Source organism: Pseudophryne corroboree, chromosome 11, assembly GCF_028390025.1.
Source record: "Pseudophryne corroboree isolate aPseCor3 chromosome 11, aPseCor3.hap2, whole genome shotgun sequence".
Lineage (NCBI taxonomy): Eukaryota > Metazoa > Chordata > Amphibia > Anura > Myobatrachidae > Pseudophryne > Pseudophryne corroboree.
In genome coordinates, this window is record NC_086454.1 from 166230661 (window position 1) to 166254312 (window position 23652).

At 34.4% G+C, this 23652-nt stretch overlaps 8 non-coding genes across 8 annotated transcripts; all 8 read right to left on the bottom strand.

Annotated features, from left to right (window-relative positions):
* Window positions 1–4656: 4656 nt before the first annotated feature.
* TRNAI-AAU (transfer RNA isoleucine (anticodon AAU)) lies at window positions 4657–4730 on the bottom strand. Its single transcript has one exon. It is a non-coding gene; the product is annotated as a tRNA-Ile (tRNA).
* A 4701-nt stretch (window positions 4731–9431) lies between these two features.
* Window positions 9432–9505, bottom strand: TRNAI-AAU (transfer RNA isoleucine (anticodon AAU)). Its single transcript has one exon. It is a non-coding gene; the product is annotated as a tRNA-Ile (tRNA).
* A 1589-nt stretch (window positions 9506–11094) lies between these two features.
* Window positions 11095–11168, bottom strand: TRNAI-AAU (transfer RNA isoleucine (anticodon AAU)). The gene has a single exon. It is a non-coding gene; the product is annotated as a tRNA-Ile (tRNA).
* Window positions 11169–12747: 1579 nt separating this feature from the next.
* TRNAI-AAU (transfer RNA isoleucine (anticodon AAU)) lies at window positions 12748–12821 on the bottom strand. Its single transcript has one exon. It is a non-coding gene; the product is annotated as a tRNA-Ile (tRNA).
* Window positions 12822–14410: 1589 nt separating this feature from the next.
* On the bottom strand, window positions 14411–14484 carry TRNAI-AAU (transfer RNA isoleucine (anticodon AAU)). The gene has a single exon. It is a non-coding gene; the product is annotated as a tRNA-Ile (tRNA).
* Window positions 14485–17535: 3051 nt separating this feature from the next.
* TRNAI-AAU (transfer RNA isoleucine (anticodon AAU)) lies at window positions 17536–17609 on the bottom strand. Its single transcript has one exon. It is a non-coding gene; the product is annotated as a tRNA-Ile (tRNA).
* Window positions 17610–19198: 1589 nt separating this feature from the next.
* Window positions 19199–19272, bottom strand: TRNAI-AAU (transfer RNA isoleucine (anticodon AAU)). The gene has a single exon. It is a non-coding gene; the product is annotated as a tRNA-Ile (tRNA).
* Window positions 19273–22323: 3051 nt separating this feature from the next.
* TRNAI-AAU (transfer RNA isoleucine (anticodon AAU)) lies at window positions 22324–22397 on the bottom strand. Its single transcript has one exon. It is a non-coding gene; the product is annotated as a tRNA-Ile (tRNA).
* Window positions 22398–23652: the final 1255 nt, after the last annotated feature.

Here is a 23652-nt window from a genome sequence, read left to right on the forward strand (position 1 = left end):
CTTCAGTGGTGTCCTTTGTTTAAACTCATTTTTAAACTTATCAAATCAGAAGTATTTCAAATATTTGGAAATAAGAAAAGATGCAATAAGAATGCAGAGATCCATTACTTGTGCTCTGCTCTTTAGAAATTCTCCATTTTCTTTTACTTCAGTGTGCACTAATGAGAGGGGAGCACATATCTTCTTCTTCTTCTAGTAACACCTAGTGCCCTCTATGTTTGAGCAGCAATATAACTGTTTAATTTGCCCTTGCATATCTTACTTATGCCATATTGCTTGATTTGAGACAAAAGTCACTGAGCCATGTAGAGAAAAATCGCTCTAACCAACTGAGCTAACCGGCCACAGATATCACTGCAAGCAAACACAAAACTGGCAAATGTACCTCAAAGCACAGATCATATTTTGTTTTTATAGCATTTAATTTTTCAAAAAAAAGCTTAAGCCATAGGGGTATATGCAATAGCGGGCGAATTGGCAAAAAAGGCGAATTCCGGGACGTTTTCGCCTCCAAAAATCAATTCGCCTATGCAGTGCAGTCATTTTTCGCAAAAAAACGGCCCGTCAAAATTCGCCTTTTCTCAATTCGCCTTTTTCCGAATTCGCCTTTTCTGCAATGGTACAGATGCTGCAATTCGCCTCCAGCATATTCAATTCAAGTTTGGAAATTCGCCTGCAGTGCTTTTAGACAGCAAATTCGCGATTTTCAATCCGCCACACTTTGGAGGGTGAAAACAAATAAAAAAAATTTAAACATGGTTTTTTTGGTGTTTTTTTTTTTGGGAATAGCAGATCTATTTATATTAGAAGGGATTAGGTTTTTTTTTTTTTTTGGGGGAGGCACAAATATTATTTATATATTTTTTAAAATAATATTTTTTTTTTTTATTGCTGGAACGGTAAAATCAGAAAAAAAAATGGCGTGGGGTCCCCCCTCCAAAGCATAACCAGCCTCGGGCTCATTGAGCTGGTCCTGGTTCTAAAAATGCGGGGGGAAAATTGACAGGGGATCCCCCGTATTTTTAAAACCAGCACCGGGCTCTGCGCCTGGTGCTGGTGCCAAAAATACGGGGGACAAAAAGAGTAGGGGTCCCCCGTATTTTTAACACCAGCATCGGGCTCCACTAGCTGGACAGATAATGCCACAGCCGGGGGTCACTTTTATGCCGTGCCCTGCGGCCGTGGCATCAAATATCCAACTAGTCACCCCTGGCCGGTGTACCCTGGGGGAGTGGGGACCCCTTCAATCAAGGGGTGTCCCCCCCCCAGCCACCCAAGGGCCAGGGGTGAAGCCCGAGGCTGTCCCCCCCCATCCAATGGGCTGCGGATGGGGGGGCTGATAGCCTTTGTGTTCAAAAAAAGATATTGTTTTTTCCATTAGTACTACAAGTCCCAGCAAGCCTCCCCCGCAAGCTGGTACTTGGAGAACCACAAGTACCAGCATGCGGGAGAAAAACGGGCCCGCTGGTACCTGTAGTTCTAATGGAAAAAAAATACCCAAATAAAAACAGGACACAGACACCGTCGACAGTAAAACTTTATTACACACTGCCGACACACACATACTTACCTATGTTCACACGCCGACATCGGTCCTCTTCTCCATGTAGAATCCCGGGGTACCTGAAAATAAAAGATCAATATACTCACCTCAACAGGCTCCAGAGATAAATCCACGTACTTGGCAAAAAAAGAAAGCGCATTTACCCGCACCAAAAACGGACTGAAAGGGGTCCCATGCTGACACATGGGACACCTTTCCACGATTAAGATCTGTCAGTGACAGCTGTCACTGACAGGTCTCTAAGCCAATCAGGAAGCGCAACTTCGTTGCGCTCACCTGATTGGCTGATCGCTGTGACAGCGCATCGCACAGCTCCCTCCATTATATTCAATGGTGGGAACTTAGCGGCTAGCGGTGAGGTCACCCGCCGGTCAGCGGCTGACCGGCGGGTGACCCCACCGCTAGCCGCTAAGTTCCCACCATTGAAAGTAATGGAGCGGCTTTGCGAGGCGCTGTCAGAGTACAGACGGCGTCCAGCCAATCAGGTGAGCGCCACGGCAGTAGCGCTTCCTGATTGGCTGAAGGGACATCAGTGACAGGAGTCACGTGATGTCCCGGCATTCGGGGGAAGGGATCTGATGTGAAAACATTGGACCCCTTTCAGTCCGGTATGGCTCGGTGTTCGGTTTGTTTTTTTACAAAGTACGTGGATTTACCTCTGGACCTCTGGACGCTGGAAGGTGAGTATAATTTTTTGACAGGTACCCTCGGATCGTCGGAGATCGTTGCAGTCGGCGTGTCAACACAGGTAAGTATGTGTGTGTCGGCGTATGAAATAAAGTTTTACTATCAAGGTGTGTGTGTCCTGTTTTTATTTGGGTATTTTTTTCCCAGTAGTACTACAGGTACCAGCGGGCCCGTTTTTCTCCCGCATGCTGGTACTTGTGGTTCTCCAAGTACCAGCTTGCGGGGGAGGCTTGCTGGGACTTGTAGTACTAATGGAAAAAACAATATCTTTTTTTTTAACACAAAGGCTATCAGCCCTCCCATCCGCAGCCCATTGGATGGGGGGGACAGCCTCGGGCTTCACCCCTGGCCCTTGGGTGGCTGGGGGGGGGGACCCCTTGATTGAAGGGGTCCCCACTCCCCCAGGGTACCCCGGCCAGGGGTGACTAGTTGGATATTTGATGCCACGGCCGCAGGGCACTATATAAAAGTGACCCCCGGCTGTGGCATTATCTGTCCAGCTAGTGGAGCCCGATGCTGGTGTTAAAAATACGGGGGACCCCTACTCGTTTTGTCCCCCGTATTTTTGGCACCAGCATCAGGCGCAGAGCCCGGTGCTGGTTTTAAAAATACGGGGGATCCCTGGCCAATTTTTCCCCTGCATTTTTAGAACCAGGACCAGCTCGATGAGCCCGAGGCTGGTTATGCTTTGGAGGGGGGACCCCACGCCATTTTTTTTTCGGGTTTTTCCCCGTTTTTTCCCGTTTTTTAAAATCGCGGTAAAATCCGCAAAATCGGCCGATTTTCGCCCGCGACTCTGGCGAATCCGTTTTTCATTGCATATGGTGAATTCCGGAAGCCACCTTCCGGAATTCACCTGGCGAATTTGGTCGAATTGAAAAAACGGCGATAATTGCCGCGATTTCGCCCGCTATTGCATATACCCCATAGAGTCACTTGAAGCATGGGTATCATAAAAATGCTCCAGTTTCTTTCCACATTACAAAATAAAAATAAATATTAGATAGGATAATAACAAAGATTAAGGCATCTACTAATAGTATAAAAATAGACAATTTATTCAAGGAGTATATGCAAATCTAAGCAAAATCAATCTAAAAAATCTAATACACAATTTTTAATTGTAAATTTACAGATTGTTGAAAAAGATAATCCCAGGATGTAATCCATTATGTATTAAATTTAGTATGTTTTACCAAGTTGTGTTTGAATAACTTTTAACACAAAAAAATATATATTGGGGAAGTAACTTAATGTGTCCATTGGAAATAAACAATGCTAGCCCATTTTGGAATGCAAAGCTTAAGAAAATAAAAGCTTCAATCCATAGGAAAGCACTTTTTATTCAGTCTACACTCTGTAATCATACTATAGCTTAATTTACAAATTGTGATGTCATTATCAGACTTAACTCACAAGAGACTTTCATCCTTGGTCTATAAAAAAGGCAGTCCTCTGTTATAAAGCTTGAAACAATTGTAAGTGGCTGATATGCAAATATGGAAATACAGAAAAACTGTCAATTCAATGCTAGGATAACATAAGGGGTGATGCTCCAACTGAAATTGGTCCTAGGCATTTAGGTTTCTAGTATCTATCTTCTCCTTTAAAAAATAGGTTACTTTTTATATATTATCATTGGGTTTGGACAAATATTCTACATAATACCTATTGCATCCCTGAGCTTATTAGAAACTTGAAATAATATATATAAAGTATTGAATTTCTTTTCTTTGCATTTAAAAGATGAGCGCACTTCAGTAGATGCCATTGCTCAGGTGAGGGTTCCATGGTGTAATTGTTAGCACCCTGGACTTGGAATCTAGTAATCTGAGTTCATATCTCGTGGGAGCTAACATTGTTTATTTTCCTTTTGTTCAAAGCTCCATTTTCATTCAATGTATGAGTATTGCAAATCTTCATTTAAAATTCATATAAATTCCATCATCTTCAGTGGTGTCCTTTGTTTAAACTCATTTTTAAGCTTATCAAATCAGAAGTATGTCAAATATTTGGAAATAAGAAAAGATGCAATAAGAATCCATTACTTGTGCTCTGGTCTTTAGAAATTCTCCATTTTTTTACTTCAGTGTGCACTAATGAGAGGGGAGCACATATCTTCTTCTTCTTCTTCTAGTAACACCTAGTGCCCTCTATGTTTGAGCAGCAATATAATAACTGATTAATTTGCCCTTGCATATCTTAGTTATGCCATATTGCTTGATTTGAGACAAAAGTCACTGAGCCATGTAGAGAAAAATCTTCATCAGCCAAAGGATGACACTCCCACTGGCTTCTGATATGTATTTGAAGAGATTTTGTGATATATGTGTCTATGATGTTTTCAAGTATTCATGCACTCCACGGATGAGCTTATTCCATTCTTGTCCATCAAGAAAAGCAAATGGCCCATACGGGGATCGAACCCGTGACCTTAGCGTTATTAGCACCACGCTCTAACCAACTGAGCTAACCGGCCACAGATGTTACTGCAAGCAAACACAAAACTGGCAAATGTACCTCAAAGCACAGATCTGATTTTGTTTTTATAGCATTTCATTTTTCAAAAAAAAGCTTAAGCCATAGAGTCACTTGAAGCATGGGTATCATAAAAATGCTCCAGTTTCTTTCCACATTACAAAATAAAAATAAATATTAGATAGGATAATAACAAAGATTAAGGCATCTACTAATAGTATAAAAATAGACAATTTATTCAAGGAGTATATGCAAATCTAAGCAAAATCAATCTAAAAAATCTAATACACAATTTTTAATTGTAAATTTACAGATTGTTGAAAAAAATAATCCCAGGATGTAATCCATTATGTATTAAATTTAGTATGTTTTACCAAGTTGTGTTTGAATAACTTTTAACACAAAAAAATATATATTGGGGAAGTAACTTAATGTGCCCATTGGAAATAAAGAATGCTAGCCCATTTTGGAATGCAAAGCTTAAAAAAAAAAACTTCAATCCATAGGAAAGCACTTTTTTTTCAGTCAACACTCTGTAATCATACTATAGCTTAATTTACAAATTGTGATGTCATTATCAGACTTAACTCACAAGAGACTTTCATCCTTGGTCTATAAAAAAGGCAGTCCTCTGTTATAAAGCTTGAAACAATTGTAAGTGGCTGATATGCAAATATGGAAATACTGAAAAACTGTCAATTCAATGCTAGGATAACATAAGGGGTGATGCTCCAACTGAAATTGGTCCTAGGCATTTAGGTTTCTAGTATCTATCTTCTCCTTTAAAAAATAGGTTACTTTTTATATATTATCATTGGGTTTGGACAAATATTCTACATAATACCTATTGCATCCCTGAGCTTATTAGAAACTTGAAATAATATATATAAAGTATTGAATTTCTTTTCTTTGCATTTAAAAGATGAGCGCACTTCAGTAGATGCCATTGCTCAGGTGAGGGTTCCATGGTGTAATTGTTAGCACCCTTGACTTTGAATCTAGTAATCTGAATTCATATCTCGTGGGAACTAACATTGTTTATTTTCCTATTGTTCAAAGCTCCATTTTCATTCAATGTATGAGTATTGCAAATCTTCATTTAAAATTCATATAAATTCCATCATCTTCAGTGGTGTCCTTTGTTTAAACTCATTTTTAAACTTATCAAATCAGAAGTATGTCAAATATTTGGAAATAAGAAAAGATGCAATAAGAATGCAGAGATCCATTACTTGTGCTCTGGTCTTTAGAAATTCTCCATTCTTTTTTACTTCAGTGTGCACATATCTTCTTCTTCTTCTAGTAACACCTAGTGCCCTCTATGTTTGAGCAGCAATATAATAACTATTTAATTTGCCCTTGCATATCTTAGTTATGCCATATTGCTTGATTTGAGACAAAAGTCACTGAGCCATGTAGAGAAAAATCTTCATCAGCCAAAGGATGACACTCCCACTGGCTTCTGATATGTATTTGAAGAGATTTTGTGATATATGTGTCTATGATGTTTTCAAGTATTCATGCACTCCACCGATGAGCTTATTCCATTCTTGTCCATCAAGAAATGCAAATGGCCCATACGGGGATCGAAACCGTGACCTTGGCGTTATTAGCACCACGCGCTAAACAACTGAGCTAACCGGCCACAGATATCACCGCAAGCAAACACAAAACTGGCAAATGTACCTCAAAGCACAGATCATATTTTGTTTTTATAGCATTTCATTTTTCAAAAAAAAAGCTTAAGCCATAGAGTCACTTGAAGCATGGGTATCATAAAAATGCTCCAGTTTCTTTCCACATTACAAAATAAAAATAAATATTAGATAGGATAATAACAAAGATTAAGGCATCTACTAATAGTATAAAAATAGACAATTTAGACAAGGAGTATATGCAAATCTAAGCAAAATCAATCTAAAAATTCTAATACACAATTTTTAATTGTAAATTTACAAATTGTTGAAAAAGATAATCCAGGATGTAATCCATTATGTATTAAATTTAGTATGTTTTACCAAGTTGTGTATGAATAACTTTTAACACAAAAAAATATATATTGGGGAAGTAGCTTAATGTGCCCATTGGAAATAAAGAATGCTAGCCCATTTTGGAATGCAAAGCTTAAGAAAATACAAACTTCAATCCATAGGAAAGCACTTTTTATTCAGTCTACACTCTGTAATCATACTATAGCTTAATTTACAAATTGTGATGTCATTATCAGACTTAACTCACAAGAGACTTTCATCCTTGGTCTATAAAAAAGGCAGTCCTCTGTTATAAAGCTTGAAACAATTGTAAGTGGCTGATATGCAAATATGGAAATACAGAAAAACTGTCAATTCAATGCTAGGATAACATAAGGGGTGATGCTCCAACTGAAATTGGTCCTAGGCATTTAGGTTTCTAGTATCTATCTTCTCCTTTAAAAAATAGGTTACTTTTTATATATTATCGTTGGGTTTGGACAAATATTCTACATAATACCTATTGCATCCCTGAGCTTATTAGAAACTTGAAATAATATATATAAAGTATTGAATTTCTTTTCTTTGCATTTAAAAGATGAGTGCACTTCAGTAGATGCCATTGCTCAGGTGAGGGTTCCATGGTGTAATTGTTAGCACCTTGGACTTTGAATCTAGTAATCTGAGTTCATATCTCGTGGGAGCTAACATTGTTTATTTTCCTTTTGTTCAAAGCTCCATTTTCATTCAATGTATGAGTATTGCAAATCTTCATTTAAAATTCATATAAATTCCATCATCTTCAGTGGTGTCCTTTGTTTAAACTCATTTTTAAACTTAGCAAATCAGAAGTATGTCAAATATTTGGAAATAAGAAAAGATGCAATAAGAATGCAGAGATCCATTACTTGTGCTCTGGTCTTTAGAAATTCTCAATTTTTTTTTACTTCAGTGTGCACTAATGAGAGAGGAGCACATATCTTCTTCTTCTAGTAACACCTAGTGCCCTCTATGTTTGAGCAGCAATATAATAACTGATTAATTTGCCCTTGCATATCTTACTTATGCCATATTGCTTGATTTGAGACAAAAGTCACTGAGCCATGTAGAGAAAAATCGCTCTAACCAACTGAGCTAACCAGCCACAGATATCACTGCAAGCAAACACAAAACTGGCAAATGTACCTCAAAGCACAGATCATATTTTGTTTTTATAGCATTTCATTTTTCAAAAAAAAGCTTAAGCCATAGAGTCACTTGAAGCATGGGTATCATAAAAATGCTCCAGTTTCTTTCCACATTACAAAATAAAAATAAATATTAGATAGGATAATAACAAAGATTAAGGCATCTACTAATAGTATAAAAATAGACAATTTAGACAAGGAGTATATGCAAATCTAAGCAAAATCAATCTAAAAAATCTAATACACAATTTTTAATTGTAAATTTACAGATTGTTGAAAAAGATAATCCAGGATGTAATCCATCATGTATTAAATTTAGTATGTTTTACCAAGTTGTGTATGAATAACTTTTAACACAAAAAAATATATATTGGGGAAGTAGCTTAATGTGCCCATTGGAAATAAAGAATGCTAGCCCATTTTGGAATGCAAAGCTTAAGAAAATACAAACTTCAATCCATAGGAAAGCACTTTTTATTCAGTCTACACTCTGTAATCATACTATAGCTTAATTTACAAATTGTGATGTCATTATCAGACTTAACTCACAAGAGACTTTCATCCTTGGTCTATAAAAAAGGCAGTCCTCTGTTATAAAGCTTGAAACAATTGTAAGTGGCTGATATGCAAATATGGAAATACAGAAAAACTGTCAATTCAATGCTAGGATAACATAAGGGGTGATGCTCCAACTGAAATTGGTCCTAGGCATTTAGGTTTCTAGTATCTATCTTCTCCTTTAAAAAATAGGTTACTTTTTATATATTATCATTGGGTTTGGACAAATATTCTACATAATACCTATTGCATCCCTGAGCTTATTAGAAACTTGAAATAATATATATAAAGTATTGAATTTCTTTTCTTTGCATTTAAAAGATGAGCGCACTTCAGTAGATGCCATTGCTCAGGTGAGGGTTCCATAATGTAATTGTTAGCACCCTTGACTTTGAATCTAGTAATCTGAATTCATATCTCGTGGGAGCTAACATTGTTTATTTTCCTCTTGTTCAAAGCTCCATTTTCATTCAATGTATGAGTATTGCAAATCTTCATTTAAAATTCATATAAATTCCATCATCTTCAGTGGTGTCCTTTGTTTAAACTCATTTTTAAACTTATCAAATCAGAAGTATGTCAAATATTTGGAAATAAGAAAAGATGCAATAAGAATGCAGAGATCCATTACTTGTGCTCTGGTCTTTAGAAATTCTCCATTTTTTTTTACTTCAGTGTGCACTAATGAGAGGGGAGCACATATCTTCTTCTTCTTCTAGTAACACCTAGTGCCCTCTATGTTTGAGCAGCAATATAATAACTAATTAATTTGCCCTTGCATATCTTAGTTATGCCATATTGCTTGATTTGAGACAAAAGTCACTGAGCCATGTAGAGAAAAATCTTCATCAGCCAAAGGATGACACTCCCACTGGCTTCTGATATGTATTTGAAGAGATTTTGTGATATATGTGTCTATGATGTTTTCAAGTATTCATGCACTCCACCGATGAGCTTATTCCATTCTTGTCCATCAAGAAAAGCAAATGGCCCATACGGGGATCGAACCCGTGACCTTGGCGTTATTAGCACCACGCTCTAACCAACTGAGCTAACCAGCCACAGATATCACTGCAAGCAAACACAAAACTGGCAAATGTACCTCAAAGCACAGATCATATTTTGTTTTTATAGCATTTCATTTTTCAAAAAAAAACTTAAGCCATAGAGTCACTTGAAGCATGGGTATCATAAAAATGCTCCAGTTTCTTTCCACATTACAAAATAAAAATAAATATTAGATAGGATAATAACAAAGATTAAGGCATCTACTAATAGTATAAAAATAGACAATTTAGACAAGGAGTATATGCAAATCTAAGCAAAATCAATCTAAAAAATCTAATACACAATTTTTAATTGTAAATTTACAGATTGTTGAAAAAGATAATCCAGGATGTAATCCATTATGTATTAAATTTAGTATGTTTTACCAAGATGTGTATGAATAACTTTTAACACAAAAAAATATATATTGGGGAAGTAGCTTAATGTGCCCATAGGAAATAAAGAATGCTAGCCCATTTTGGAATGCAACGCTTAAGAAAATACAAACTTCAATCCATAGGAAAGCACTTTTTATTCAGTCTACACTCTGTAATCAAACTATAGCTTAATTTACAAATTTTGATGTCATTATCAGACTTAACTCAAAAGAGACTTTCATCCTTGGTCTATAAAAAAGGCAGTCCTCTGTTATAAAGCTTGAAACAATTGTAAGTGGCTGATATGCAAATATGGAAATACTGAAAAACTGTCAATTCAATGCTAGGATAACATAAGGGGTGATGCTCCAACTGAAATTGGTCCTAGGCATTTAGGTTTCTAGTATCTATCTTCTCCTTTAAAAAATAGGTTACTTTTTATATATTATCATTGGGTTTGGACAAATATTCTACATAATACCTATTGCATCCCTGAGCTTATTAGAAACTTGAAATAATATATATAAAGTATTGAATTTCTTTTCTTTGCATTTAAAAGATGAGCACACTTCAGTAGATGCCATTGCTCAGGTGAGGGTTCCATGGTGTAATTGTTAGCACCCTGGACTTTGAATCTAGTAATCTGAGTTCATATCTCGTGGGAGCTAACATTGTTTATTTTCCTTTTGTTTAAAGCTCCATTTTCATTCAATGTATGAGTATTGCAAATCTTCATTTAAAATTCATATAAATTCCATCATCTTCAGTGGTGTCCTTTGTTTAAACTCATTTTTAAACTTATCAAATCAGAAGTATGTCAAATATTTGGAAATAAGAAAAGATGCAATAAGAATGCAGAGATCCATTACTTGTGCTCTGGTCTTTAGAAATTCTCCATTTTTTTTTTACTTCAGTGTGCACTAATGAGAGGGGAGCACATATCTTCTTCTTCTTCTAGTAACACCTAGTGCCCTCTATGTTTGAGCAGCAATATAATAACTAATTAATTTGCCCTTGCATATCTTAGTTATGCCATATTGCTTGATTTGAGACAAAAGTTACTGAGCCATGTAGAGAAAAATCTTCATCAGCCAAAGGATGACACTCCCACTGGCTTCTGATATGTATTTGAAGAGATTTTGTGATAGATGTGTCTATGATGTTTTCAAGTATTCATGCACTCCACCGATGAGCTTATTCCATTCTTGTCCATCAAGAAAAGCAAATGGCCCATATGGGGATCGAACCCGTGACCCTGGCGTTATTAGCACCACGCTCTAACCAACTGAGCTAACCGGCCACAGATATTACTGCAAGCAAACACAAAACTGGCAAATATATCTCAAAGCACAGATCATATTTTGTTTTTATAGCATTTCATTTTTCAAAAAAAAGCTTAAGCCATAGAGTCACTTGAAGCATGGGTATCATAAAAATGCTCCAGTTTCTTTCCACATTACAAAATAAAAATAAATATTAGATAGGATAATAACAAAGATTAAGGCATCTAGTAATAGTATAAAAATAGACAATTTAGACTAGGAGTATATGCAAATCTAAGCAAAATCAATCTAAAAAATCTAATACACAATTTTTAATTGTAAATTTACAGATTGTTGAAAAAGATAATCCAGGATGTAATCCATTATGTATTAAATTTAGTATGTTTTACCAAGTTGTGTATGAATAACTTTTAACACAAAAAAATAAATATTGGGGAAGTAGCTTAATGTGCCTATTGGAAATAAAGAATGCTAGCCCATTTTGGAATGCAAAGCTTAAGAAAATACAAACTTCAATCCATAGGAAAGCACTTTTTATTCAGTCTACACTCTGTAATCATACTATAGCTTAATTTACAAATTGTGATGTCATTATCAGACTTAACTCACAAGAGACTTTCATCCTTGGTCTATAAAAAAGGCAGTCCTCTGTTATAAAGCTTGAAACAATTGTAAGTGGCTGATATGCAAATATGGAAATACAGAAAAACTGTCAATTCAATGCTAGGATAACATAAGGGGTGATGCTCCAACTGAAATTGGTCCTAGGCATTTAGGTTTCTAGTATCTATCTTCTCCTTTAAAAAATAGGTTACTTTTTATATATTATCATTGGGTTTGGACAAATATTCTACATAATACCTATTGCATCCCTGAGCTTATTTGAAACTTGAAATAATATATATAAAGTATTGAATTTCTTTTCTTTGCATTTAAAAGATGAGCGCACTTCAGTAGATGCCATTGCTCAGGTGAGGGTTCCATGGTGTAATTGTTAGCACCCTGGACTTGGAATCTAGTAATCTGAGTTCATATCTCGTGGGAGCTAACATTGTTTATTTTCCTTTTGTTCAAAGCTCCATTTTCATTCAATGTATGAGTATTGCAAATCTTCATTTAAAATTCATATAAATTCCATCATCTTCAGTGGTGTCCTTTGTTTAAACTCATTTTTAAACTTATCAAATCAGAAGTATGTCAAATATTTGGAAATAAGAAAAGATGCAATAAGAATCCATTACTTCTGCTCTGGTCTTTAGAAATTCTCCATTTTTTTTACTTCAGTGTGCACTAATGAGAGGGGAGCACATATCTTCTTCTTCTTCTAGTAACACCTAGTGCCCTCTATGTTTGAGCAGCAATATAATAACTGATTAATTTGCCCTTGCATATCTTAGTTATGCCATATTGCTTGATTTGAGACAAAAGTCACTGAGCCATGTAGAGAAAAATCTTCATCAGCCAAAGGATGACACTCCCACTGGCTTCTGATATGTATTTGAAGAGATTTTGTGATATATGTGTCTATGATGTTTTCAAGTATTCATGCACTCCACGGATGAGCTTATTCCATTCTTGTCCATCAAGAAAAGCAGATGGCCCATACGGGGATCGAACCCGAGACCTTGGCGTTATTAGCACCACGCTCTAACCGACTGAGCTAACCTGCCACAGATGTTACTGCAAGCAAACACAAAACTGGCAAATGTACCTCAAAGCACAGATCTGATTTTGTTTTTATAGCATTTCATTTTTCAAAAAAAAGCTTAAGCCATAGAGTCACTTGAAGCATGGGTATCATAAAAATGCTCCAGTTTCTTTCCACATTACAAAATAAAAATAAATATTAGATAGGATAATAACAAAGATTAAGGCATCTACTAATAGTATAAAAATAGACAATTTATTCAAGGAGTATATGCAAATCTAAGCAAAATCAATCTAAATAAACTAATACACAATTTTTAATTGTAAATTTACAGATTGTTGAAAAAGATAATCCCAGGATGTAATCCATTATGTATTAAATTTAGTATGTTTTACCAAGTTGTGTTTGAATAACTTTTAACACAAAAAAATATATATTGGGGAAGTAACTTAATGTGCCCATTGGAAATAAAGAATGCTAGCCCATTTTGGAATGCAAAGCTTAAGAAAATACAAACTTCAATCCATAGGAAAGCACTTTTTATTCAGTCTACACTCTGTAATCATACTATAGCTTAATTTACAAATTGTGATGTCATTATCAGACTTAACTCACAAGAGACTTTCATCCTTGGTCTATAAAAAAGGCAGTCCTCTGTTATAAAGCTTGAAACAATTGTAAGTGGCTGATATGCAAATATGGAAATACTGAAAAACTGTCAATTCAATGCTAGGATAACATAAGGGGTGATGCTCCAACTGAAATTGGTCCTAGGCATTTAGGTTTCTAGTATCTATCTTCTCCTTTAAAAAATAGGTTACTTTTTATATATTATCATTGGGTTTGGACAAATATTCTACATAATACCTATTGCATCCCTGAGCTTATTAGAAACTTGAAATAATATATATAAAGTATTGAATTTCTTTTCTTTGCATTTAAAAGATTAGCGCACTTCAGTTTATGCCGTTGCTCAGGTGAGGGTTCCATGGTGTAATTGCTAGCACCCTGGACTTTGAATCTAGTAATCTGAGTTCATATCTCATGGGAGCTAACATTGTTTATTTTCCTTTTGTTCAAAGCTCCATTTTCATTCAATGTATGAGTATTGCAAATCTTCATTTAAAATTCATATAAATTCCATCATCTTCAGTGGTGTCCTTTGTTTAAACTCATTTTTAAACTTATCAAATCAGAAGTATGTCAAATATTTGGAAATAAGAAAAGATGCAATAAGAATGCAGAGATCCATTACTTGTGCTCTGGTCTTTAGAAATTCTCCATTTTTTTTTACTTCAGTGTGCACTAATGAGAGGGGAGCACATATCTTCTTCTTCTTCTAGTAACACCTAGTGCCCTCTATGTTTGAGCAGCAATATAATAACTGATTAATTTGCCCTTGCATATCTTAGTTATGCCATATTGCTTGATTTGAGACAAAAGTCACTGAGCCACGTAGAGAAAAATCTTCATCAGCCAAAGGATGACACTCCCACTGTCTTCTGATATGTATTTGAAGAGATTTTGTGATATATGTGTCTATGATGTTTTCAAGTATTCATGCACTCCACCGATGAGCTTATTCCATTCTTGTCCATCAAGAAAAGCAAATAGCCCATACGGGGATCGAACCCGTGACCTTGGCGTTATTAGCACCACGCTCTAACCAACTGCGCTAACCGGCCACAGATATTACTGCAAGCACACACAAAACTGGCAAATATATCTCAAAGCACAGATCATATTTTGTTTTTATAGCATTTCATTTTTCAAAAAAAAGCTTAAGCCATAGAGTCACTTGAAGCATGGGTATCATAAAAATGCTCCAGTTTCTTTCCACATTACAAAATAAAAATAAATATTAGATAGGATAATTACAAAGATTAAGGCATCTAGTAATAGTATAAAAATAGACAATTTAGACTAGGAGTATATGCAAATCTAAGCAAAATCAATCTAAAAAATCTAATGCACAATTTTTAATTGTAAATTTACAGATTGTTGAAAAAGATATTCCCAGGATGTAATCCATTATGTATTAAATTTAGTATGTTTTACCAAGTTGTGTATGAATAACTTTTAACACAAAAAAATATATATTGGGGAAGAAGCTTAATGTGCCCATTGGAAATAAATAATGCTAGCCCATTTTGGAATGCAAAGCTTAAGAAAATACAAACTTCAATCCATAGGAAAGCACTTTTTATTCAGTCTACACTCTGTAATCATACTATAGCTTAATTTACAAATTGTGATGTCATTATCAGACTTAACTCACAAGAGACTTTCATCCTTGGTCTATAAAAAAGGCAATCATCTGTTATAAAGCTTGAAACAATTGTAAATGGCTGATATGCAAATATGGAAATACAGAAAAACAGTCAATTCAATGCTAGGATAACATAAGGGGTGATGCTCCAACTGAAATTGGTCCTAGGCATTTAGGTTTCTAGTATCTATCTTCTCCTTTAAAAAATAGGTTACTTTTTATATATTATCATTGGGTTTGGACAAATATTCTACATAATACCTATTGCATCCCTGAGCTTATTAGAAACTTGAAATAATATATATAAAGTACTGAATTTCTTTTCTTTGCATTTAAAAGATGAGCGCACTTCAGTAGATGCCATTGCTCAGGTGAGGGTTCCATGGTGTAATTGTTAGCAACCTTGACTTTGAATCTAGTAATCTGAGTTCATATCTCGTGGGAGCTAACATTGTTTATTTTCCTTTTGTTCAAAGCTCCATTTTCATTCAATGTATGAGTATTGCAAATCTTCATTTAAAATTCATATAAATTCCATCATCTTCAGTGGTGTCCTTTGTTTAAACTCATTTTTAAACTTATCAAATCAGAAGTATTTCAAATATTTGGAAATAAGAAAAGATGCAATAAGAATGCAGAGATCCATTACTTGTGCTCTGCTCTTTAGAAATTCTCCATTTTCTTTTACTTCAGTGTGCACTAATGAGAGGGGAGCACATATCTTCTTCTTCTTCTAGTAACACCTAGTGCCCTCTATGTTTGAGCAGCAATATAACTGTTTAATTTGCCCTTGCATATCTTACTTATGCCATATTGCTTGATTTGAGACAAAAGTCACTGAGCCATGTAGAGAAAAATCGCTCTAACCAACTGAGCTAACCGGCCACAGATATCACTGCAAGCAAACACAAAACTGGCAAATGTACCTCAAAGCACAGATCATATTTTGTTTTTATAGCATTTCATTTTTCAAAAAAAAGCTTAAGCCATAGAGTCACTTGAAGCATGGGTATCATAAAAATGCTCCAGTTTCTTTCCACATTACAAAATAAAAAATAATATTAGATAGGATAATAACAAAGATTAAGGCATCTACTAATAGTATAAAAATAGACAATTTAGACAAGGAGTATATGCAAATCTAAGCAAAATCAATCTAAAAAATCTAATACACAATTTTTAATTGTAAATTTACAGATTGTTGAAAAAGATAATCCAGGATGTAATCCATTATGTATTAAATTTAGTATGTTTTACCAAGTTGTGTATGAATAACTTTTAACACAAAAAAATAAATATTGGGGAAGTAGCTTAATGTGCCTATTGGAAATAAAGAATGCTAGCCCATTTTGGAATGCAAAGCTTAAGAAAATACAAACTTCAATCCATAGGAAAGCACTTTTTATTCAGTCTACACTCTGTAATCATACTATAGCTTAATTTACAAATTGTGATGTCATTATCAGACTTAACTCACAAGAGACTTTCATCCTTGGTCTATAAAAAAGGCAGTCCTCTGTTATAAAGCTTGAAACAATTGTAAGTGGCTGATATGCAAATATGGAAATACAGAAAAACTGTCAATTCAATGCTAGGATAACATAAGGGGTGATGCTCCAACTGAAATTGGTCCTAGGCATTTAGGTTTCTAGTATCTATGTTCTCCTTTAAAAAATAGGTTACTTTTTATATATTATCATTGGGTTTGGACAAATATTCTACATAATACCTATTGCATCCCTGAGCTTATTAGAAACTTGAAATAATATATATAAAGTATTGAATTTCTTTTCTTTGCATTTAAAAGATGAGCGCACTTCAGTAGATGCCATTGCTCAGGAGAGGGTTCCATGGTGTAATTGTTAGCACCCTGGACTTGGAATCTAGTAATCTGAGTTCATATCTCGTGGGAGCTAACATTGTTTATTTTCCTTTTGTTCAAAGCTCCATTTTCATTCAATGTATGAGTATTGCAAATCTTCATTTAAAATTCATATAAATTCCATCATCTTCAGTGGTGTCCTTTGTTTAAACTCATTTTTAAGCTTATCAAATCAGAAGTATGTCAAATATTTGGAAATAAGAAAAGATGCAATAAGAATCCATTACTTGTGCTCTGGTCTTTAGAAATTCTCCATTTTTTTTACTTCAGTGTGCACTAATGAGAGGGGAGCACATATCTTCTTCTTCTTCTTCTAGTAACACCTAGTGCCCTCTATGTTTGAGCAGCAATATAATAACTGATTAATTTGCCCTTGCATATCTTAGTTATGCCATATTGCTTGATTTGAGACAAAAGTCACTGAGCCATGTAGAGAAAAATCTTCATCAGCCAAAGGATGACACTCCCACTGGCTTCTGATATGTATTTGAAGAGATTTTGTGATATATGTGTCTATGATGTTTTCAAGTGTTCATGCACTCCACCGATGAGCTTATTCCATTCTTGTCCATCAAGAAAAGCAAATGGCCCATACGGGGATCGAACCCATGACCTTGGCGTTATTAGCACCACGCTCTAACTAACTGAGCTAACCGGCCACAGATATTACTGCCAGCAAACACAAAACTGGCAAATGTACCTCAAAGCACAGATCTGATTTTGTTTTTATAGCATTTCATTTTTCAAAAAAAAGCTTAAGCCATAGAGTCACTTGAAGCATGGGTATCATAAAAATGCTCCAGTTTCTTTCCACATTACAAAATAAAAATAAATATTAGATAGGATAATAACAAAGATTAAGGCATCTACTAATAGTATAAAAATAGACAATTTATTCAAGGAGTATATGCAAATCTAAGCAAAATCAATCTAAAAAATCTAATACACAATTTTTAATTGTAAATTTACAGATTGTTGAAAAAGATAATCCCAGGATGTAATCCATTATGTATTAAATTTAGTATGTTTTACCAAGTTGTGTTTGAATAACTTTTAACACAAAAAAATATATATTGGGGAAGTAACTTAATGTGTCCATTGGAAATAAACAATGCTAGCCCATTTTGGAATGCAAAGCTTAAGAAAATACAAACTTCAATCCATAGGAAAGCACTTTTTATTCAGTCTACACTCTGTAATCATACTATAGCTTAATTTACAAATTGTGATGTCATTATCAGACTTAACTCACAAGAGACTTTCATCCTTGGTCTATAAAAAAGGCAGTCCTCTGTTATAAAGCTTGAAACAATTGTAAGTGGCTGATATGCAAATATGGAAATACTGAAAAACTGTCAATTCAATGCTAGGATAACATAAGGGGTGATGCTCCAACTGAAATTGGTCCTAGGCATTTAGGTTTCTAGTATCTATCTTCTCCTTTAAAAAATAGGTTACTTTTTATATATTATCATTGGGTTTGGACAAATATTCTACATAATACCTATTGCATCCCTGAGCTTATTAGAAACTTGAAATAATATATATAAAGTATTGAATTTCTTTTCTTTGCATTTAAAAGATTAGCGCACTTCAGTTTATGCCGTTGCTCAGGTGAGGGTTCCATGGTGTAATTGCTAGCACCCTGGACTTTGAATCTAGTAATCTGAGTTCATATCTCATGGGAGCTAACATTGTTTATTTTCCTTTTGTTCAAAGCTCCATTTTCATTCAATGTATGAGTATTGCAAATCTTCATTTAAAATTCATATAAATTCCATCATCTTCAGTGGTGTCCTTTGTTTAAACTCATTTTTAAACTTATCAAATCAGAAGTATGTCAAATATTTGGAAATAAGAAAAGATGCAATAAGAATGCAGAGATCCATTACTTGTGCTCTGGTCTTTAGAAATTCTCCATTTTTTTTTACTTCAGTGTGCACTAATGAGAGGGGAGCACATATCTTCTTCTTCTTCTAGTAACACCTAGTGCCCTCTATGTTTGAGCAGCAATATAATAACTGATTAATTTGCCCTTGCATATCTTAGTTATGCCATATTGCTTGATTTGAGACAAAAGTCACTGAGCCACGTAGAGAAAAATCTTCATCAGCCAAAGGATGACACTCCCACTGTCTTCTGATATGTATTTGAAGAGATTTTGTGATATATGTGTCTATGATGTTTTCAAGTATTCATGCACTCCACCGATGAGCTTATTCCATTCTTGTCCATCAAGAAAAGCAAATAGCCCATACGGGGATCGAACCCGTGACCTTGGCGTTATTAGCACCACGCTCTAACCAACTGCGCTAACCGGCCACAGATATTACTGCAAGCACACACAAAACTGGCAAATATATCTCAAAGCACAGATCATATTTTGTTTTTATAGCATTTCATTTTTCAAAAAAAAGCTTAAGCCATAGAGTCACTTGAAGCATGGGTATCATAAAAATGCTCCAGTTTCTTTCCACATTACAAAATAAAAATAAATATTAGATAGGATAATTACAAAGATTAAGGCATCTAGTAATAGTATAAAAATAGACAATTTAGACTAGGAGTATATGCAAATCTAAGCAAAATCAATCTAAAAAATCTAATGCACAATTTTTAATTGTAAATTTACAGATTGTTGAAAAAGATATTCCCAGGATGTAATCCATTATGTATTAAATTTAGTATGTTTTACCAAGTTGTGTATGAATAACTTTTAACACAAAAAAATATATATTGGGGAAGAAGCTTAATGTGCCCATTGGAAATAAATAATGCTAGCCCATTTTGGAATGCAAAGCTTAAGAAAATACAAACTTCAATCCATAGGAAAGCACTTTTTATTCAGTCTACACTCTGTAATCATACTATAGCTTAATTTACAAATTGTGATGTCATTATCAGACTTAACTCACAAGAGACTTTCATCCTTGGTCTATAAAAAAGGCAATCATCTGTTATAAAGCTTGAAACAATTGTAAATGGCTGATATGCAAATATGGAAATACAGAAAAACAGTCAATTCAATGCTAGGATAACATAAGGGGTGATGCTCCAACTGAAATTGGTCCTAGGCATTTAGGTTTCTAGTATCTATCTTCTCCTTTAAAAAATAGGTTACTTTTTATATATTATCATTGGGTTTGGACAAATATTCTACATAATACCTATTGCATCCCTGAGCTTATTAGAAACTTGAAATAATATATATAAAGTACTGAATTTCTTTTCTTTGCATTTAAAAGATGAGCGCACTTCAGTAGATGCCATTGCTCAGGTGAGGGTTCCATGGTGTAATTGTTAGCAACCTTGACTTTGAATCTAGTAATCTGAGTTCATATCTCGTGGGAGCTAACATTGTTTATTTTCCTTTTGTTCAAAGCTCCATTTTCATTCAATGTATGAGTATTGCAAATCTTCATTTAAAATTCATATAAATTCCATCATCTTCAGTGGTGTCCTTTGTTTAAACTCATTTTTAAACTTATCAAATCAGAAGTATTTCAAATATTTGGAAATAAGAAAAGATGCAATAAGAATGCAGAGATCCATTACTTGTGCTCTGCTCTTTAGAAATTCTCCATTTTCTTTTACTTCAGTGTGCACTAATGAGAGGGGAGCACATATCTTCTTCTTCTTCTAGTAACACCTAGTGCCCTCTATGTTTGAGCAGCAATATAACTGTTTAATTTGCCCTTGCATATCTTACTTATGCCATATTGCTTGATTTGAGACAAAAGTCACTGAGCCATGTAGAGAAAAATCGCTCTAACCAACTGAGCTAACCGGCCACAGATATCACTGCAAGCAAACACAAAACTGGCAAATGTACCTCAAAGCACAGATCATATTTTGTTTTTATAGCATTTCATTTTTCAAAAAAAAGCTTAAGCCATAGAGTCACTTGAAGCATGGGTATCATAAAAATGCTCCAGTTTCTTTCCACATTACAAAATAAAAAATAATATTAGATAGGATAATAACAAAGATTAAGGCATCTACTAATAGTATAAAAATAGACAATTTAGACAAGGAGTATATGCAAATCTAAGCAAAATCAATCTAAAAAATCTAATACACAATTTTTAATTGTAAATTTACAGATTGTTGAAAAAGATAATCCAGGATGTAATCCATTATGTATTAAATTTAGTATGTTTTACCAAGTTGTGTATGAATAACTTTTAACACAAAAAAATAAATATTGGGGAAGTAGCTTAATGTGCCTATTGGAAATAAAGAATGCTAGCCCATTTTGGAATGCAAAGCTTAAGAAAATACAAACTTCAATCCATAGGAAAGCACTTTTTATTCAGTCTACACTCTGTAATCATACTATAGCTTAATTTACAAATTGTGATGTCATTATCAGACTTAACTCACAAGAGACTTTCATCCTTGGTCTATAAAAAAGGCAGTCCTCTGTTATAAAGCTTGAAACAATTGTAAGTGGCTGATATGCAAATATGGAAATACAGAAAAACTGTCAATTCAATGCTAGGATAACATAAGGGGTGATGCTCCAACTGAAATTGGTCCTAGGCATTTAGGTTTCTAGTATCTATGTTCTCCTTTAAAAAATAGGTTACTTTTTATATATTATCATTGGGTTTGGACAAATATTCTACATAATACCTATTGCATCCCTGAGCTTATTAGAAACTTGAAATAATATATATAAAGTATTGAATTTCTTTTCTTTGCATTTAAAAGATGAGCGCACTTCAGTAGATGCCATTGCTCAGGAGAGGGTTCCATGGTGTAATTGTTAGCACCCTGGACTTGGAATCTAGTAATCTGAGTTCATATCTCGTGGGAGCTAACATTGTTTATTTTCCTTTTGTTCAAAGCTCCATTTTCATTCAATGTATGAGTATTGCAAATCTTCATTTAAAATTCATATAAATTCCATCATCTTCAGTGGTGTCCTTTGTTTAAACTCATTTTTAAGCTTATCAAATCAGAAGTATGTCAAATATTTGGAAATAAGAAAAGATGCAATAAGAATCCATTACTTGTGCTCTGGTCTTTAGAAATTCTCCATTTTTTTTACTTCAGTGTGCACTAATGAGAGGGGAGCACATATCTTCTTCTTCTTCTTCTAGTAACACCTAGTGCCCTCTATGTTTGAGCAGCAATATAATAACTGATTAATTTGCCCTTGCATATCTTAGTTATGCCATATTGCTTGATTTGAGACAAAAGTCACTGAGCCATGTAGAGAAAAATCTTCATCAGCCAAAGGATGACACTCCCACTGGCTTCTGATATGTATTTGAAGAGATTTTGTGATATATGTGTCTATGATGTTTTCAAGTGTTCATGCACTCCACCGATGAGCTTATTCCATTCTTGTCCATCAAGAAAAGCAAATGGCCCATACGGGGATCGAACCCATGACCTTGGCGTTATTAGCACCACGCTCTAACTAACTGAGCTAACCGGCCACAGATATTACTGCCAGCAAACACAAAACTGGCAAATGTACCTCAAAGCACAGATCTGATTTTGTTTTTATAGCATTTCATTTTTCAAAAAAAAGCTTAAGCCATAGAGTCACTTGAAGCATGGGTATCATAAAAATGCTCCAGTTTCTTTCCACATTACAAAATAAAAATAAATATTAGATAGGATAATAACAAAGATTAAGGCATCTACTAATAGTATAAAAATAGACAATTTATTCAAGGAGTATATGCAAATCTAAGCAAAATCAATCTAAAAAATCTAATACACAATTTTTAATTGTAAATTTACAGATTGTTGAAAAAGATAATCCCAGGATGTAATCCATTATGTATTAAATTTAGTATGTTTTACCAAGTTGTGTTTGAATAACTTTTAACACAAAAAAATATATATTGGGGAAGTAACTTAATGTGTCCATTGGAAATAAACAATGCTAGCCCATTTTGGAATGCAAAGCTTAAGAAAATACAAACTTCAATCCATAGGAAAGCACTTTTTATTCAGTCTACACTCTGTAATCATACTATAGCTTAATTTACAAATTGTGATGTCATTATCAGACTTAACTCACAAGAGACTTTCATCCTTGGTCTATAAAAAAGGCAGTCCTCTGTTATAAAGCTTGAAACAATTGTAAGTGGCTGATATGCAAATATGGAAATACAGAAAAACTGTCAATTCAATGCTAGGATAACATAAGGGGTGATGCTCCAACTGAAATTGGTCCTAGGCATTTAGGTTTCTAGTATCTATCTTCTCCTTTAAAAAATAGGTTACTTTTTATATATTATCATTGGGTTTGGACAAATATTCTACATAATACCTATTGCATCCCTGAGCTTATTAGAAACTTGAAATAATATATATAAAGTATTGAATTTCTTTTCTTTGCATTTAAAAGATGAGCGCACTTCAGTAGATGCCATTGCTCAGGAGAGGGTTCCATGGTGTAATTGTTAGCACCCTGGACTTGGAATCTAGTAATCTGAGTTCATATCTCGTGGGAGCTAACATTGTTTATTTTCCTTTTGTTCAAAGCTCCATTTTCATTCAATGTATGAGTATTGCAAATCTTCATTTAAAATTCATATAAATTCCATCATCTTCAGTGGTGTCCTTTGTTTAAACTCATTTTTAAGCTTATCAAATCAGAAGTATGTCAAATATTTGGAAATAAGAAAAGATGCAATAAGAATCCATTACTTGTGCTCTGGTCTTTAGAAATTCTCCATT